At 43.6% G+C, this 17,261-nt stretch overlaps 1 long non-coding RNA gene across 1 annotated transcript in view; it reads left to right on the top strand.

The window, feature by feature from the left end:
- Window positions 1–742: 742 nt before the first annotated feature.
- The window catches only part of LOC146817179 (uncharacterized), an 85,318-nt gene continuing 68,799 nt past the window's right edge, over window positions 743–17,261 (top strand). The window contains exon 1 of the long non-coding RNA XR_014962499.1: window positions 743–812. This is a non-coding gene — a long non-coding RNA (uncharacterized LOC146817179). The remainder of the gene's footprint in view (window positions 813–17,261) is intronic.

The following is a 17,261-nucleotide window of genomic DNA, read 5'->3' as shown; positions in this document are numbered from 1 at the left end:
ATTCAAGACCGAGCCAGTACAATGCACGCGTCGGACAGCCTGTGCGAGCCAGAGTGTCCGGCTCGCAAATCGTCTACTACACTAGTCAGGCATTTACTTTGTCATATCCTATGATCTATTTCAGTGCCTGTGTTGTTGTTTTTTCATGCATGCTGATTACAACCATATACATATCTCATATGCATCACTGCATTTGGGATGGAATATTCTTTTGGCTTCTACCTTATCTTACACTAACATCATTGGAGCACTTTTGATCTATGATGTTGATATTCACTACTAATATTCTTGAATGTTATTTAATATCTATCTATACCGCTAAGTCTGTGTTATGCTACTCCAGGAAGGGTACGAATTACCATCACATCCTTCAGCGTTTATATATTGTGAGTCACAATTATTTTAAAAGGAATGGCCTGACATGCTACATATCTTATAGACGTTTATTAATTTTCTTTTTTTATATTGTTGAGCAAATGATCAATCTTATCATGCTTAACTAATGTGGTTTTGTTTGACACACTCTGGCTCCAACATATCTTGCCAATTACGATTGTTGCAGTAAAACCCCCCTCTCTTTTTCATATACACACTCGAATACTATTATGGCAGCTTCGTTATATTTGAATGTTTTAATATGGTGCCCGTGTTTTTACACATTCCTTTCCATCAGATTCGCTCGCGGTCATGTGACTCTATGACGTTTGTGAAATCCTAATCACATTCGTCTATTTCCGTGGTGGCGAGTTGGTGGATTTTTTCCATTCGGCGTTATCATGCGTGGTGATTGATCTCTGTATACCTGCTCAGGGGTACGGTAAGCGTGGTGTTAGACATTATCCTTTTTATTACACGTCTTATTTGCCCTTTTTTTTTTAAATGGGGTTTGTTGCTTATTTGGATTTTCTTGTGACCTTGCAGAAAGTTACACTGTGCGCTGTGTTTGCTTATTGTGATATGACCTCCTGTTGCCATTAGGATTGACAGTGCTTCAGGAGGTGAGTCCGGCACTGAATTCATCAGTATTTCGTCAGCATTGCCAAGTTAATTCTTTTTTCTTTTTACTTAGGTTTAGCATGAGCCGCGCTTAGCGCATCTGATTACTCTTTTCATAATTTTGGAAAGATATATACCTGCTAGATTATATACCTAAGGGGTGTTTACTAGCATGGTTAGTTTGGCTACTTGCCACTAACAATATTGAATATTTGGGGGGGGGGGGCTCGCAACATAACTCTTTTATGACGTCGAGTTTCTCTAATATATCGACATGTACTCGGCCTATTGTTGCGATGTTTCACATTGCTCTCATGCTACACGATATGGTTATTGGACACATTGGCAAATGTTGCCTTCTCCTTTTTCCTCTCACTTTTTTACAGGTTTCTAAAATTGACTTTATGTTCAAGGATTTACATTAGAACACTCATTATAGTGTGGAATACACTGATTGCTCGATTGATTGTGAGGGTGAGTTTTTTAACATCGCAATATAATCATGCATTATTTTCTTAAGAATAGTTGTTAATTCCTTTAGAACTTGGGTTGTTTTATCCTTTCTTTATAGACCTAATACCTGATGCGTATCTGCAATGCAGGTCTGTTTACGCACTACACATATGGTTATTTTGTTTAAACCGGTGTTGGGTCTCAAGGTACTATCTCTTTAAATTAGTTTTTTATTGTTAATGATTGATCGTTTTATTACAATTGTGCAATATAGACTATCTATACAGGTGAACAATTGGGCTCCAACTGGACATAGATCATGGTCTATATTTATATATTTTATATCTTCTATAATAGACTTACCTGAACGGAGTATACATAAGTTGGGGATTGTTCGTGGATTTTACAGCTCATCGGCTACACCTATTGGAAAAACATGTTGACATCGTCTTATACTAATTATTTGGTGGGTTCCTCTACACAAATACCCTTCTTGTCGGGTTTCTCCATAGTTAATGATATCTTATGAATGTCCTATAACTCTGGCTTTTAACTTGCTTTTTTGGTGTTTGGAAACCGATTATAAGTCGGGCACAGTTATAAATTTCAATTTGTAAGGAATTAGGTTCTTATCAACACTTTAACTGGTCGTTATAGCTTCTTTCAGATTTATTATATTTTCTGGGCTCTGTATTTATTTTATTTTTAACTTTTCAATTCTCTATCTTTGCCTAAGTAGCTCAGTCTTTATTATCAAACTAATAGCACTTGATTCCGTGTCTAGGAACACGTATACTTTTGCACTTTTCTCTTTAACTTTTTTCATTATGGGTTTCATTCTTGGTGTTCTTCTCCTCTTCTTTTAATTTAAGATAAACTTATGCACTTCTCTTCCTCGACTGAAACACATTTACTAATGGCACGATGTTTGTTGTTGCCTGAATGTAAAAAAAAAAAATATATATATATATTTTTTTGCACATAATTCTTTTTTGTCTGGATCATTTGCTGTAATCACTCTTGTATTAGCAGTTCATTGGTCTGTACATATAATTATTTTATTTGTATACATTTTTTATATTTCATTTTTCTACAGCCTTGAGAAAGTCATTGTACTCACTTGGTACAGACGAAACACGTGTTGGCTGTTATCTATATCGATTATGTGCTTAAGAACAATAAAAGTAACATCACACATTGGAGCTTTGTGGACTGTTCACTTCAACATTTGGAAATTTTGGATATCTTGCATTATATGAGGACTTTAGATAAATCATCTATTATAGTGACATTGGTCCTTGAAAATTGGGTTGTGCATAGGACCTACTTTACTGTGTATGGGTGTGCTCTATTAGTTGATTTTCTTGTTAATTTCCCAGCAGTTTGTTGTCTCAATCTGCTTAAACCAAAGAAGTATCCCCGCATTGACGAAACAGCCTGCACGCTATAGGGGTTTCTTCGACGCTCCCTGTGTTTCCAGGACGCTACGCTGCTTTTGGGGGCTGGCCTCAGATCTTCAAACCCACGGGACTGCGAGGACCACGGAGCATTGCGCTCCGCTAACACTGCTCACCTGTTCCTCTTCCCGCTGGTTCCTCCTCAAACGCCGCGCCTCGCGGCCCCCGCTGCGCGGGGGCCGCTCGTAGGCTCCAGCACTATAAAATCTTGGTTGGTGCACTTCTGTCTGGGTTTCTTCGACGCTCCCTGTGTTTCCAGGACGCTACGCTGCTTTTGGGGGCTGGCCTCAGATCTTCAAACCCACGGGACTGCGAGGACCACGGAGCATTGCGCTCCGCTAACACTGCTCACCTGTTCCTCTTCCCAACGCCCCGCCCCCTTTCCCCTTTTATTTCCGTCCACGTATTTCCGCAGCGCGGATCGCAGTGCGGGCGAAGCCCGGGCCAAGGGCGGGCCCGTTTGTGCCCGTTCGTGTCCGAGAGAGTCCGGGCCGGCCACACCCCTTGGTTGTTCGGGTTCAGTGAACACATTGAGGCTGATTAGAACCCCGGGTAAATATGGTAAACAAACGGGTGTTAAAACCTAGCCCCATTGACCATGTTGCTAGCTCGTTGGACAAATTCATCGTAAGAGCATCTTCCATACTAGAGCATGAAATTGCTATAACTGAGCGCAGGCTGTCTATGGAACCCCTAGCTTCAAAACGCTCCTCTTTGGGTACTATTGCTTCCTGTCGTTCTCCTGTTACCTCCTTTGACACTACGGCGACCATGTCCAATGATATAGGCCATCCATGTCCACCAATTCCTAATATTGCTTCTACTGTCCCATCAATGGACACGGCATCCAACGTCCCTGCCCTTGTCTTGGGTCCCTCTAATAAGCCTGTAACCCCAACTCGGGAAGTTGGCACCATCCCCAAAAGGAAACGAACTGGGTTATCACCTAAATGTAGGAGGAACAAACTGCAGAAACGAAATCCTGATATCTTGGACACTCCCGTGACTGTATCTACACTTACCACCAGTCCAATTCGTTTAGAGTGTTCCCCTCCTGTTGTAGTAACACCACCATTTGATTTGGACACGCTACTAGGGAAAATGTCTTCTATACTAGAGTTAGCCATTCGACCTCTTGATCATAGACTAACTGCCATAGAAAACAGGCTCACTACCTTGGAGTCTGTCTTGGTTAAAATTGATGAAAACATACAATCTTCCCCATCACTTCCACCCCCACCCCTAAACCACCCTGATATTTCTGAAATCCCTTCAGCTGTACAAGTTCCAATCAACACCCTGTCGACTCAACAACAGGGTGCTGCATCTAATCATCGTCAGAGTCCTAGACGAGGGTCTCTCTCAACTAACCCCCCCGCTAATAACTTCCCTGATAGCATCCTTTCAATAACCAATCATTGCCCTGAAATTCCTTCCAAGGTATCCCACTTGTTGGATCCCCCATGTATAGATCTCCCTCCCGAAAGCGTACCTTATGTGGTCATTCTAACAAATGTTCCTAAATTGACCTCCTAGAGACCAGAATCTTTCCATGAACTTAAAAATAAAGTAATGTTCTGGCTGAACACCTATAGACCACTGCCATCAAATATACGATCCTCTATCCTATTTGTTAGAAGAGTTGGTGGGGTGGGTCACATACGAAAAAATGTAGGAGGCGATTGTGTTATTGTCAACTTCCAAAACCCTGAGGTGGTAGACCACATTTGAAGTCCTGCTTTCGATAATGTTTTTTCCAACATCAAAACACTCCCTCTTGGTTATTTTTATCCCCCGCCCATTAAACCCCCCCCCCCTATGTCCCAGACCTCTTTTTCCACCCCCACAAATTGCCCCCTGGGAGTTTCCCAAGGATGGCTTGCGGAGTAGGTATCTTATCAACAAAGCCCCAGCCATTCCTACTTCTAATAGGTTTAGCCTGTTGGACGATGTAGAATGACTGGAGCTCCAAGCGAACTGCATTCCTCCCCATACCCGTACCACTGACAATCCCGACGCCAAGAGTGATCTTGGCGAATTGCTGGTGTTGACTACCGAGGGCCCTACTTCCCCAGTAGCTGAAGCCATTCCTTCCATTCCCGTCGCTTCTACGAGGGATGCTCACATTGAATACCCGGCTTTGAGGGGTGTTTCCGGGACCCAATCCGTTGTCCCACCACCTGTCTATCCTAATTTTGTAGAAACTCCCCCAAACACTGAAAGTCAGCTTAAAGTTCTTAATTGGAACATTGCGGGCCTTGCCCCAAACATTGCCAACCCAGATTGGTGCACCTTTATTGACCCTTTCGGGATTTGTCTTTTTCAGGAAACCTGGTCAACCGAACCCATACATCGATCGGGTTACATTACATTTATGCATCCCGCTGTAAAAGGTCATAGAGGGAGGCCTTCGGGGGGTTTGTGTGTCTGGGTGGCTGTACATCTTGGTTTTAACATCAAGCGGGTCGATACGGCAAGCCTCGATATATTATGCATTCTTTTGTCACATAAAAAGACTCCCAAGATTGCACTTATTAACATTTATTCCCGTTATACCCGAGGAGGTGGTCGTTCCCCCACCCTAGACTCCTTGTCATCACTTTTGGAATCACTTCCAGACGAGGTAGTGTTGATTGGAGGGGATTTTAATTGTCACTTTGAGCCTTTGTCTGGAGTGATCTCCCTTACACTGGAAGAGGATGAGGCCAGACTTATTCCTCCCTTAAGTATGTACCCAGTCAAACATTGGACACCGAAGGTCCTTCAACTTACCTCCCTTACCTATGCCTTCTCCATGAGAGCATGTAACGGGCGTCTTAACGGAGATATTCCGGGACAGCCAACATACAGGGGAATGGGTCACGAATCTGTGATTGACTATGTTCTGGTGAGCCTAGACTTATGGCCCAATGTCTTGGATTTTAAAATAATCAGACGTACTGAAAGTGACCATGACTCCCTGATAGTTGCCTTAAACCTTTACCTATTGAACACAGGGTTAGCTACACCTACTCCCCCAGTAGGTAATTTAAGAATCATCCAAGGGGGGAAGAGGATTCGCTGGCAAACTATAAATCAGTCTGAAACGGCAATAGCCAGTATGTACTCTCAAATACTTCCCCTATTTGTTAAGGTGTTTAATGAAGAGGCTAATCCTAGTCCTGTCTACGCAACTTTGGACATGGCTAAAATTCATCAAGACCTAGTTGACACATTATGTGGTTCCTTTTATATATCCGGCTCACAAAATACAAAGAAGCCGGTCAACCCTAATTCTTGGTTCACCAAGAAATGCAGGCTAGCCAAACACGATCTACTCTATGCTATTAGAGGAGGTAATCCCCTATCAATCAGGGAAGCCAGGCGATCTTACAAAAAGTTAATTTTTATTGCTAAGTCTGAGTGGGAAGAGAAAAGATGGGCTGCTTTAAGACTAGCACTCGTAGCAAAAGATCCAAGAACATTCTGGAATCTTGTCCACTCTGGGAAGTCTGAGGGCAACACCCTGATCGACCCAAACGTTTCTGAAGACGCTTGGGCTTCTCACTTTGAAAATCTCTACTCGATTGATACAAGTAGGTGTATCGATCCCCCAGCTATCCTAATGGTCAAGGATCCTTCCTGGCTTGCCCCCCCCTGGACCCTATCAGATGTAGATTTGGCATTGCACCAGCTCCAAGCTAATAAAGCTCCGGGGTTAGATCGTATTCCAGGGGACCTGTATAAAGACGAACCTAAGATCTGGGCACCCTACTTTCAAATCCTTTTCAATGCCATCTTACAAGGCTCACCTGTACCGCCAACCTGGAAGGGTGCGGAAATCATTCCCATCTTTAAAAAGGGATCCCCCCTTGATCCAGGCAACTATAGGCCCATAAGCCTAATAGATGTGAGTCAAAAAATCTACTCTAGGCTTCTCCTCCAACGCCTACAGAGTTGGATTGAAGAGAATAATACACTAACCCCTCTACAAGCTGGATTCAGGTCCAAAACGTCCACTATGGACCAACTATTCAGGCTCCAGATGCTCCACTGGAAGCATGTTATACTAGATGGGGGCAGCCTATACATGACTTTTGTGGATTTGAAATCCGCATTTGACATGGTGGATCGTAATCAGCTATGGCATATATTGCTGGGCATGGGCGTCCCGCCATATTTATGTTACCAACTGAAGACTCTTCACGACGGGACCTACGCTAGAGTTCGTTATGGAAAACATGGCAATCTGACCGGCCCATTCCCTGTTGCAAAGGGAGTTCGGCAGGGCTGTGTTCTTGTCCCAACCCTGTTTTCTTTATTCCTTAATGGCCTTATTGCTGACCTCCTTGATGCCACTGACATAGATGCGCCAAAATTGGCCTCCAGAAAATTCCCTGCCCTTATGTTTGCTGACGACACCCTGCTGCTGTCCAAGTCCCCAATGGGCATGCAGCGGGTGCTAGATCAGTTCACCACCTTTTGTAAAAAAAGGAACCTGGTGGTCAACATAGGCAAAACTAAATATATGGCCTTCAATGTAAAATCCTCCAATTACCCACATCCCAAAATGGAAGGAGTTGCCTTGGATCGGGTCTCTGTATTCGAGTACCTAGGCCTGACCCTAAATGACAAAATGGGCTGGTGCCCTCAAATTAGCAAAGCCAATTTAAAACTCAACCAGGCTGTGGGGGGCATCCTCAAAGTCCACAAAAAATGCTGTTTAAAAATTATAAGTGCACCACTAGAAATTTACCGTGTCCAATCTAGATCTTCCACATTGTATGGGGCGGAATTATGGAGACACACTAATCCCAAGGACTTATCTATCACTGAAAATAATTTCTTGAGGAAACTTCTATCACTTCCAATTAATACCCCGCTTATGCCATTGAGGCTGGATCTTAACATCCGTCCTATTTTAGAGGTCATTGCCTCTCGCCCGGTGATGTACTGGAAAAGATTGTGGAGTACACCGGAGTTGGCATGTTACAGAGACGAATTGAAAGTAATCTTGAGCTTACTAGGGGCCGACAAGATTCCTTGGCTCCAGTATGTTAGGCAGACATTAACCAACATTGGTCTTGCCCACCTCTGGACTAACCCAGAGATTTCTACTTTAGGCATTTCCAAAAAAAACCTTGCCATCACTCTTAAAGATTACTTTCTAACAAAAGCTTATAGTGTAGTCAAGCCTTCTAGCCTGACTGATATCTTTTTAGATGTTAAATGTCACTACGCCTTTGTACCTGACCTCGACGTTATTCAGCCCACTTTTGCAAAGAAGCTGTTTCTACAGTTCAGATACGGGACACTCCCCCTCTATTCTTTCACTGATAAATGGGTGGGTGCCCTCGAGCATAGTTGTCCGGGCTGCTCATCTGAAAAGGAAACCTTGATACACGTTGTGCTCTTTTGCCCCGCATATGCTGGTATCCGGAAAAAATGGATTATCCAGCTATGCCTAAACCTGGGTATTAGAAGCTACCTGGATTTTTTCAGGATCCTGCGAAGTGACCAAAGTCCACTTGTTGTGATAGCAATTTCCAAGTTCTTGTTTGCGATGTGGCTAATTCGTACGAAACTATTAAGCAACAATATAGCCTGATTGATTGTCTTAAAAAGGCCCTTGTTAGTCGACTAAACTGTATGCCATCTTCTTTTTTTACTAGTATGGTATATTTTATTAACTGTATATGTTCTTAAATGAATTGTTTTATATGTACTTTTATGATTTTATACAATCGAAATAAAGACTTTTTGATTGATTGATATACATATTTTTTTGCACATAATTCTTTTTTGTCTGGATCATTTGCTGTAATCACTCTTGTATTAGCAGTTCATTGGTCTGTACATATAATTATTTTATTTGTATACATTTTTTATATTTCATTTTTCTACAGCCTTGAGAAAGTCATTGTACTCACTTGGTACAGACGAAACACGTGTTGGCTGTTATCTATATCGATTATGTGCTGAAGAACAATAAAAGTAACATCACACATTGGAGCTTTGTGGACTGTTCACTTCAACATTTGGAAATTTTGGATATCTTGCATTATATGAGGACTTTAGATAAATCATCTATTATAGTGACATTGGTCCTTGAAAATTGGGTTGTGCATAGGACCTACTTTACTGTGTATGGGTGTGCTCTATTAGTTGATTTTCTTGTTAATTTCCCAGCAGTTTGTTGTCTCAATCTGCTTATGGCACTTTTGGGTAGTAAGTGTTCACGGCTTACCATGCACCCTGCTGTATTTACATCTACTTCTTATTACATACGCCTCTTACTTGATTTTTTGACATTTGTCTGCTTGTTTGATGTGCGGTTCTTTCAAAAGCTGGGAACACTACTACCTTTTTGTATAAATGTCCATGTAATTTATCACCACCTGTCATACAGGTCGTCTAATGGCAGCCACGCCATCATTGCCGTGTGCATCCCCACCCCTGCTGGTGCATCAAATAACCAGACCGGCGTCCTGCACCATTGTCATACCAACTGACAAGAAGCACCAGTGACGATCTGAAGAACCAGTGACTACCTACTGACCTGACTTGCATCCTGATCCTGGCAGCAAGATCATGTTCCGACTGGGACACATCCACCTCCGAGGTTACACATGGAACTTTGTAGTGGCTCTGAGGTAGTCTTGAGGCTGGCTAGATGCAAGCACATAGGCAGCTCCAGTACAGCTCACAGGCAGTACCTTGCCCACCCAATCAAAGGGCCTCCCCCAAGTGCAAGAGATGGATTTGCCTTTGCTCCACTGATAGATTCCAGGAGGTAGCCAGGCCATGTAACAGAGACTTCAACAGGTCACAGCAGGCCAAAACTGTGTTCAGAGGATCAAGCAATACCATTGTCGAACATTCGCAATGGACTCCACTGACGCTCCTGATGCACCAAGTTTGAGCTGTAAAACACCAACTGCATCACAGCAAGAGCACACTGGACTGATCAACATCACAATGGGTGAACTGTCACCCAACTTACGTGATGCAGTGGGATCCGGACTTCGCCAGCAATGTTTGTTTCCAGAGGTACCTGGTAGTAGCGGCTTGTGGTGGGAGTGCTGCCGGGTGCTGCCGTGGGGCCGAGGGGTCAGGGTGAGGGGTAGTAAACTACGGATTACAGGCGATTAGAGGTAAGTGAACTATAAAACAAATATCATTGGGCGCTGCATCGCATTTGGCGATGCAGCGCGCGCAACAACATTTGTTTTATTTATTTATATGTTTACTTACCTCTAATCAGCAGTAATGCGTAGTTTACTACCACCCACCCTGCCCCTCCCCATGTCACCGCCCGCCAGCACTCCCACCACGGTCCGCTACTCTTACCTGGTTAAATTATAGAAGATTGAGGAGATGCCCAGGTGCTTCCAGCTGCACCTTTCCACTGCTGTCCTGTGGAATGCCTCTCGAAGCAGTGAGACCAAGTGTTTTTGTAATTGTTTTTGATTCCTTCCCACAGGTTGGACTTGTTTTGTTTGTAATAAAATTTGGGAGGAATGTTGTGTCCTGCTGGACACATTCCAGTGTTTTTACAAGCCACTCACAGAGGGCTGGCTTTTACACCCACCCCACACCCTTCCAAAATAGGCGTCACTGGTCAGGTGACCCCGCCAATAAAAGAGCCTGAGTGCATATGCTCGTAGCCAGTTACAAGTACTATACCTAAGTCTACGTGTCACTTATTTACACAGTATGTGGGCCTATGGCCCACCACTTTACAGAATTTACTTGGAATGGCCTGAATGGAAGATGTAAGGAAAAAATATACAGACATGTGCTAAAGACATTTTTGAAATAGGCAATATGATTTCTCTTGGCCAAATCTTTTGACTGCATACTATAGGTGACATCTTTTAGGGGTTAATTTTTCAAAAGATCCACTTTTTGCCACCATGTTTTTTTCATTTTCCTGAGAGTGGTGGGTCCCAGCACCTACAAGAAAATTAAGGCTGTTTGGCATGCCACAGTATACATTTAGGAGTCTGCTGTTTATAGCATTTTCTATCTGCTTCTTCCTTGGAGGGTATAGAACGTGGTGGTCCCAGTACTAACACATCAAAAGAAGTGTAAAAAGGGAGCAATGAAATTAAATCAGATACAATAAAGCAAGAGAAGTTGAATGAGTACTAGAGTGTTATTTAATCACACTCAACACATAATGCAATTTTAAAGAGAAACATTTTACAAACATCATTAAAAACCGTAGTTGATGTACCCAACTAAGTGCAAGGGGAGGGGGGAAGGTGACTTAAGTGAGGTAGTGAGGCAAGTGACAAACAATTCTAATAGGTATCAAAATCAAATTGTTGGGCATGCTATTCAATGCCACATGTTCTTAAAACAGTCCTCAACAGATAGATAATAATCAATTACGTAGCCATGTACAGTAGAAAGTCACAATGTGGCATGCACTGTTGGCAATACTGGCATCAGTAATGTGTCGACGTTTCGACCCCTGAAACTAAGTAGGTTTCTTCAAATCCTTACTGGCGGGGTCTTCCTCAGGACAGATGTGAGAGTTGAGGGGCAGGGGCACCTAGGGGTACAATGAGATGAGGAATGGTCAGGTCAAAAAATGAATTAAGATGACGACGTATGGTGGGTAAGGGTCACTCTATTTACCACCGTATTTGAATTAAAAGGAAAAGCCTTGTAGGTGCAGCATGTCGTCACAGGCGATGGGGGCTTCAATGGCACCGGAATAGGGGGGAGAGAGTGATGTACACTTGTAAAATAAGGTGTCTGACAAAAACCCTTAAATGAATCAAGGATCACTGTGTTAAGACAGCCCATAACAGTTACAAGGCAAACTTACTCAACAAAGGGGGAAGAAATCCATACTATTCCTCCAGTGCACTATGATTACTGCTGGAAACACCATCGGAAAAACCATCGGTCAAGGAGTGATACCAATCACGGTTGACTGCAGCGGGTTATTTCAATAAATCTAGAGAGAACAAAAAACGGGGAAGGAACCAACCATCAGTGTTAGGACCTAAAATCATGAATTTGAAATGTAGAAAGCACGAGGCGACTGGCATAAAAGATGTGCTTACAAATGCAACGAGCAATAGACTAGGGTGACACAACGCGTGATGTTGCTTATGGCGCTAGCAAGTATACAAATAACTAGGAAAAGGAAGGTGCCTATCAGGAGGCCGCTGAATTGTCGTTAGATCGAGTGCGCGGTCCCCAGAGTGAAGCTGCTTACGCTTCCTTGGAGGAGCAGGATTTTCTCTTGATCATGTATGCACCGCGATTCGTTTATTTTTTAAACATGGTGGTATAAATATTGCCTACCTATGATTATTTTTAGAAGAACGATAGCATGTATATTATTGCCAAAACTTCTCCCCATATTTTCCGAAACAAAACTTTGATGGAGCTTATGTGTAAAGTCCGATCCCATTTGTCAGTGCGGAGGATGGTACAAGCTTGTTTGTGCCTTTAAACGAGAATCTAACGATAAAACTGATTAACACATCGATCCTTTAACAGGGCCCAAAAGGCCATACTACTCACTAGTATGATGAGAGACATTTGCCCATAAAATCTTTTGAAGAGTTAACACAATATGGTAGGCACCTAAAGAACGAGGAACATGGAAAGAATGTTAAAGGCAAGGAAGTTATGTAATTTAAGTGACACTTTTTATCTGCTGACCATATGATAGTTGCATACAATATTGAAAAAAAGCCCAGTCTTCTGTTTTATCTGAAGATAGGGAGTCTCAGCAGTAGCAATATTTCTAATCTTAAGATCTCTGTGTCAGATAAGTAATTTGGAAAGCTCTATTTTGCAAAGTCAGAAGTGTCTTGGAAGCAAAAGCCCCACACGTGAGAATGGCATATTGGTTGTATCTTTCTTTAAAAAAGGTGCAGGCTGAGTCAGTGGCATCATAGCCATGTACCTTTGGAAGACTAGAAGACACTGTCCAAAAAACTCCACAAACAACAGATTTTTCCAAACAATTGTGCAAAATGACATGAAAACAAATGTTTTTCAGTACCGTTGCATTTTAAAATCTCCCAACCTAGTGGACCACCTGCCAATATCTAAACAAGCTTCTCAGTTATAAGATGAGTCTAAGGGGCAGATTTTCAAATAAGTCACGCAGCGCGGGAGCCCAAAATGCTGTGCTGAATTGCGTGACAGGGAGGGCACAGGAGAGTGCTATATTTACAGATATGTGGCTCTCTTCTCCCCTCTCTCTAGGGCTGACGCTGATTTCAACTTCTGTGTGCCTGTCACATACCTTAGCGCCATATGCGTGCTTGAGTCTAGCAAGTTCAAACACTTTTCCCACTTTATATGTGTGCTGCACAGTGCAGAATGCATGCAAAGTAGGAAAAGAATGGAGAAATTAAAAATGTCTCCTCCTAACTCCTCCTTTCAGAGGACATTAAACACTGTCTACAGTTGTTTGTAGATAGGGTTTTGCATCAAAAGGCATTGGTGGTTGCATGGGAACCCCCATGTATCCCCCATGTAATGCCCCCTTGGCACTAAGTGAAGCAAAGCAATGCTTCAAGCTGCTTTGCGTTACTTTCCAACGCAAAACAAGTTTTTCACTGGTAAGTAATCGGTAAAAAAAAAAACTGTGCTGGTTAGTGTCTCTTTTGTGACACTAACCCAGCGCAAAATGTTTGAAAATCTACCCCCAAGAATCCACTTGAATGGCCTGGTTGGAACATATAGGGAACAAAAATGCAGAAATGTGCTAAAGACATTTTGAAATTAAGCAATGTGATAACGCTTGGCCCCATTTTTTGACTGTATGTTATACATGACACTCTTTAAACAACTTGTAGGAGATATTATTTCTAAAGATCAACGTTTTGCCACCATGTATTCAATGTTTTCCTGGGAATGTTTAAGCCTTTACCAGAGAACCCAACAGAAACACTGATTAACCCCATAATCCTTTAATAGGTTTCAAATGACCATAGTACTGACAAATATGTAGAGACAAGATAAAAAGCGACACTATTTTTCAGTTGACTATAGGATAGGCCATACAATAATCAATGAATGCCTAGTCTTCTCCCTTATCTGAAGAGTATTCTATTTTTAATAATTTTGTAAATCAAAGATGGTCGGAAAAAATAATTGAAGCAAACACAAGGAGATGACGGACGGAGCACTGAAACTTTTCAGATACTCTGACTCATGGAAACAGTCCGGCCCGAACTGCCAAATCAGGTCTTCCCTGAACCAGAAACAAGCATCCTGGGACTGGTTTCAGGGTAACACCGACTGGGGGTGAGTGTCTGAAAAGTTTCAGTGCTCCCTCCATCATCTCCTTGTGTTTTCTTTGTTCGCCCTAGGTTGGCAGGGTTTACCCAGGTGTGGGTCCCTTGCTGTCTTTGCTATGGTTTTCAAGCTAGCCTGCCTGATGAGGGGTGTTACCCCGAAACCGGTCCCAGGATGCTTGTTTCCAGTTCAGGTAAGACCTTTTTTTGGCAGTTCGGGCGGGACTGTTCCCATGAGGCACAGGGACAAGACTGATTTGCATATAGCTAGGTCTGAACTGCTGTGGCGAAGTGAGCTAAAGAATGATGATGGGTTCAACCCAGATCTGTGACTAGGGTGAGTGTCTGAAAAGTTTCAGCGCTCCATCCATCATCTCCTCGTGTTTGCTCTGCAGAAAAATAATTGACTGTATTGAAAAGGACGTGTTTGTTTTATTATTTTCTTCCTTAGAATAACTAAATATTAATTTATGAACTATTGGCACACTGTGTGTTAGACTTGGCATCTATTGGTATGTTTCCCCTGAGTTTTTGCTTTCTGACCTAAGGGTTTTGACTTTTTTGCTGGCGTAGTGTTTCTGCGCACTTTGCTCACTGCTGATCAGTGGTAAAGTGCAAGTGCTCCTGTGGTAAATTGTGTTATGGATTGGTGTTTCCATGATTGGATATTTTATTTACTTGTTACTTGTTGAGTGTGTCAGGGCCTGTGAATCAAATGCTACTAGTGGGCCTGCAGCACTGATTGTGTCACCCATGTTAGTAACCCTGAAAAAGTAACTCAGACCTGCAATTGCAGAGTCTGTGCGCAGTTTGTAACTGCCATGTCGACTTGGCCAGTGTGCACACTTGCCTGTCCCTCACCTTCCCTTTTCTTACATGTCAGCCACCCCTAACGTAGGCCCAAGGTACCCCTGTGGGCCGGGTGCGATGTATGTGAAAGGTAGGACATGCCCTGGTGTGTGTAACATGTCCTAATAGCAAATTACGGTCAATTTTGTTTTTCGCTATTGGAAGGCTACCTGTTCCCCATAGGAGAGGAGGGGAAGTTTGTTTATAACATCTTATAAACTTAACTGGCCTGGGGAATTAGGTTGGAAAATAAAGTTTAGTATGCCTGAACTCAGAATCTTAAGATGCATCTTTTAGTGAAGGTGATTTTTACATTCTCTGTTTGAAAATACCACTTTTAGAGAGTAGGTATTTTCTTGCTCAGTCATCCCATGTGCCTCTGCTGGAATGTGGATTGCCTGTCTGGGTTTTGGATGACAGAAGGCTGGGGAGCAGGAGTGGCTCCAGATAGTCTAGGTGGGTCAGCAAGGGGCTAAATAGACCTGGGCTGCAATTAGGGAAGGGTGAGGAGATTTCCTTGCACCTCAAAGGGCCTGGTCTGCCTCTGACCATGCCGTCTCCACCTCCTGCCAGGAAGTCACACCAGAGAAAGCTGAACTCGTTCTGGCTGGGCACAGACACTCTCTGCCTAAGAGATCAAAGGATTTTGGAATATAAATATTGGGGCCCAGACCCCTGAACTTTAGAACTCTTTTGGACCAAGAAGACTGTCAAGAAGAAGAGTTGGAGAAGCTGTGAGGGGGAATTACCACTTTGCTGTGTGCTTTACTGTGTTGGCCTGCAGTGGCTGCTCCTATCTTGGGCAGTGAAAGGACTGGACTGGACTTTCTGCAAACTACTTTGGTGAGTTTCTCCAAGGGCTTGAAGTAGAGCTTGCCCCCTGTTCAAAAAGTCTCAGGAACAGCAAAGACATCAAGCTCTTCTGCTCTCAGCACTTGGGACTGTGTGTTTGGTGCTGGAACAGAAGAAGCAACCCGACAACGTCGACGATGCCGCTGCCGACTCTGTGTTCTGAAGGCACCGCAGAGGGCAACACCGCACCGTAACCCTGGTCTCACTGACGATGCCTGCTGACGTCCCCACCGAGCCACTGCTCGCACGCGACCTGTGGGCACCGCACTGCGTACCACCTTGCTTCGCGACGACGCCTTGGTATCCCCGACAACGCTGTTCCACACCGAAATCTATGCTGCTGCTTGCACTGTGGTTTGAGGGTAACACTCGTAAAGTTACGACGCACCGCCCTCATCCCGCATCGCAGCCTTGTCTACCGACGTCAGCACGATCGGCTTCAGTTAGACAGCCGACGACAGCGCTTCAGCAACAATGACAACGCTGCTTGCGCCGTGTCATACCAGCACTGCGACGAGCACTTCATTCCCTTCACACCGTAACCCTGGTCTCACCGACGCTGCCATCTGACCCCGCCACCGAGCCGCTGCTCTCACCATGACCTGAGGGCACCGGTGAACTTCGCACCGCAGCACCCAACGCCTGCCGACGCCAGCGCTCCTGACTTTAACAGACCGGAGTTCAATCTACAACACGTGTGACTTTGAGGGCCTGAAGACTACTGCACCGACCTCCGGGATCAACGACTGTGCACGCCGTGCTTTTTGGAATCTCAATGAGAGGGCTCCAACACCTTCCATCTTTAAAAGGTACTGTTTGTGGGTCTTCCCGACACTATAGCTGGTCCGCAACACTGCGGTCAGCAAGAACTGTTTGGATTGGTATGCTCACAACGCCGTGATTGCCCCGGACAGAGCTATCGACATCAAGGAACTGTTTTTCAAGCATATTTTCATAACTGAAGATTTTTAAGTAGTGTATTGTGGATTTTTATCGTTTTTAGTCTTGTCTTAAGTATATAAAAACATTGGATATTTTTCTAAACTGGTGTGGTGTCCTTTTGTAGCGCTTACACTGTATTACTGTTGGTTATGTGCAAATACTTTACACACTGCCTCTAAGATAAGCCTGACTGCTCGTGCCACGCTACCAAGGGGGTGAGCAGGGGTTATTTTAGGAGTGGAACTCCCTTATCCTGACTAGAGTGGTGGTTTCTGCCTGGCTTTGGCGCATTGATTGTCAGCGGTGAGGATAGGACTTGCGGTTGCACTTGACTTACAGTGATTGGTGTGCCCTACTCCCATATCACAGACCGTTACATGCCACATACTGGTTCTTTCTCTTTTTGGCCTATTTTTGATCTTGCCAGTTTGAACTTGCTACTTTATCATGCTGGAAT

The sequence above is a fragment of the Triturus cristatus genome, chromosome 6 (genome assembly GCF_964204655.1).
Source record: "Triturus cristatus chromosome 6, aTriCri1.1, whole genome shotgun sequence".
NCBI classification, from domain to species: domain Eukaryota; kingdom Metazoa; phylum Chordata; class Amphibia; order Caudata; family Salamandridae; genus Triturus; species Triturus cristatus.
Note: the sequence above shows the minus strand (reverse complement) of the source record. Positions and strands in the feature narration are given on the sequence as shown.